Here is a 3172-nt window from a genome sequence, read left to right on the forward strand (position 1 = left end):
GCAAAGCGCTCCGAGTCGCGGAATCGCCGGCCGGGCGCTTGCGCAAGAGGGTTGGGTTTCCTCCCCTAGGCGGTGGTTGGCTGGCCGAGCGGTTACGGAAATAAAGCCCGGGAATAACTCTTTGCTTTAAAAAATAAATAAATAAAAAATTCTTTGCTTTAAAAAAAAAAATTCTTTGCAAAAAAAATAAAAAAGAAAGAAAGAAAGAAAAGAAAGAAAAGAAAGAAAAGAAAGAAAGAAAGAAAGAAAGAAAGAAAGAAAGAAAGAAAGAAAGAAAGAAAGAAAGAAAAGAAAGAAAGAAAAAGGTGAACAGTACGGTTAAGGGTCCAGCACTATTTTCAGGAAAGGTAATTCAGAGACAGCAGACCCTCAGGTTCTAGAAAAGAGCAGATCCTGACCTACCGTGGTCACACTAGATGCTGGGCACATACTATGAATTAAAGGTGGTCACTTTCCTGACCCCATGCTTCTCGCTTCTTTTTGTGGAATGCCCTAGTTCATTAAAACAAAAAATGCAATTGCTGGTAGTGTATGACTCTGTTGCAGAAATGAGCCCACCGACGTTCAAACATTCGTTCAGTCAGTGTAGGTTTTTCGAGCCCCCCTGGGCTGTAAGGCGGATTTCTAGAGGATGGGGTTGCCTTGCACCCGTGAACACCACAGAAAAACACCATCCCCTTGGGAAGCAAAAGTCCAGTAAGGAGGCGACAGCAGAGAAATGAACAAATGAACAAATTTCTTCCAGATATTGCTGAGTGTTCTGAAGGAAATAAAGTAGAAGGATGTGTTAGTGACTAGAAAGGAGGTACCATGATGGGACCAATAGGGAAAGAGACTACCAGGCAAAGGATAGAGAAGGTGCAGAGGTAGCAATGAACTTGGTATGTTGGGGGAAGTGATAAGGGGAGGTGTCAATTCACAGAACATCAACATCAAACAAAGCCACTCTATGACCATGATAAATCAAGACAAAAATAAAAGTTATTTTTATCATTGTATCTGTAATCATACCTGAACATAGGCAAAACATACACATTGTATGAGCCACAAAATGAGCAAACATTTTCTTATCCTGGCTAATATGAGTGACTGCTGCTTCCCCCCCCCCCCCCCCCCCCCCGCCAATTATAGTCTTAGCCTCAGCCCAATAGATAATACTCAGTCCTTCTAGATAATACTTATTAAAATATAGTTATAAAATTACTCCTGCCTCCCTGTAGGTTCCAATCCAAATCAAAGCCCTTTTCCCTTGAATCCTTCCCTAGTCATATAACAAGTCCAGATTTCTAACGCCCTCTTACTGAAACGCCCAAGGTTCTCCATGGTGTATATTCTCACCTACTGAAACAATAAACCCACCTTGCTCAACAATAGTTTTATTCCCAGTGGTCTTTGGTCAGTGGCATTGACAATAATCAAGTCTGAGAGACCTATTATACAAATGATAATGCCAAGTAAACAGATGGATATATTGGTCTGATTCTAGGCTGGAGACATAAAATTGGCAGTTATGAGTTTATACATGAAACCATGAGATTACCTAAGCAGACTGTAGACTGAGAACTGAGCTATGAGAAGCTCCAACATTTCAAAATTGGACAGAGGATGAAGAGCCAGCAAAAGACTGAGAAGGAACAGCCTGTGAGGTAAGAAGTTGATGTCATAGAAGTCAAGAGAAGGAAGTTTTATAAGTGAAAGGAAGTGGTCAACTATAGCAAATGCTGCATGGAAGTGGTGAGGACACAGAAATGATCAATGGATTTGGCAACATGGCAATCATTAGTTTCTGGCAAGAATAGTTTCAAGGTGTAGTAGTGAGGTAGAAAGACTGAAGAACAAAAGATGAACAAGTGTGGACATGGCTTCAGGTTTTGTTTCTTTGGTTCGTTTCTTGGAGTTATTCTGGTGGGGCAAGGGTGGGGGATGAAGATCAGAGAAATAGGATGGTGAGTGGGTTAAGCAGACCAAGGGAAGGTTTTTGTTAATGTTGTTGTGTTGGCAGATAAGTGCTTATTATGGTAGGGGTGATGTAGTACAGAAATTGTTGATGTTAGAGAAAAAGAAAATACCTACAGGAATGGAATTATAGGGGAGAATGAAGGAATGGATCCAAAGCATAAGTGGGCCTTTGAAAAGAACCTAGATTTCCATCCTTTTTAACAAGAAGGAAAAAGCAGAAGATGAATTCAGATGCAGATGTTTGTATATGGGTGGGAGAATAAAGTAGTTCCTATTAGATGACATACATTTTCTTAAGAAAATGAGATGAGGTCTTCAGCTAAGAGTAAGGCAAAAAGGGGGTAAGAAGAGGGAGGAGTGAGAAGACCAGAGATATATTTTGAAGTGAAAAGGAGAACTGTGGAAAGATTGTGATATTGTCAGCAGGACTAAGTGCCTATTTTCAATTTAAAGTGAGTCCAGATTGGCATGGTGGTATGATTTTCTCAATGAACATTCAATTGAGAGAAAGCAGATATGGAAAAGAATGGTTGGATTTTTTTGAGGATGAATACCACAGAGGGGCAAGTGAGGGTGTTTACAAGGAAGTGATTGCTAATGAAGTGTCATGGAATCTTTGGAAGGCAAGAAGAAAAGGTTATAGGAAGGTGATAGATACTGATATATAGATTGACAGATTGATATATAGATTAAAAGTGCTGGGAACTATGGATTGGAACTCTCTCTGTAATCTAAGAATTGGTATAATTGAATTATGAGGTTGTGTTAAAAGGACAGAACTAGCTGATGATGCATGGAGTCGTGAAAACTGGGATTTCAGAGAATCCTGTTGCATTCAAGAGGGTAGTTAACTTTGCTGGAGGAAAAAAAAGATCTGTTTTGGTGTGAAAAGATTGTATTGTCCTGAGTCCAAAACCCATGCTCAGGCCAGGGAGATATCAGTTATTTTGCCTAATCTACATTGTCCCCAAGCAATTAGTAACACCCCTTCCTCTGGGTTCCTTTAGTATTTTATGCATGCTGCCATTTCAGCACATAGGCATAGGAAAGAAATGAAGAATCTGGGCTCTACCACAGACGTACTGAATCAGAATCTTCAGTAAAAGAGCCTCGCCAGGTTATTTGTATGATCTCTAAAGCCTCAAAGCACTGTTCTAGAACACAGATTCTCAACCTTACCTGCACATTAGAATCTGTGCTGTTAAAATTCTAA

This window comes from Canis lupus, chromosome 6 (assembly GCF_003254725.2).
Source record: "Canis lupus dingo isolate Sandy chromosome 6, ASM325472v2, whole genome shotgun sequence".
In the NCBI taxonomy this organism is placed as follows: Eukaryota; Metazoa; Chordata; class Mammalia; order Carnivora; family Canidae; genus Canis; species Canis lupus.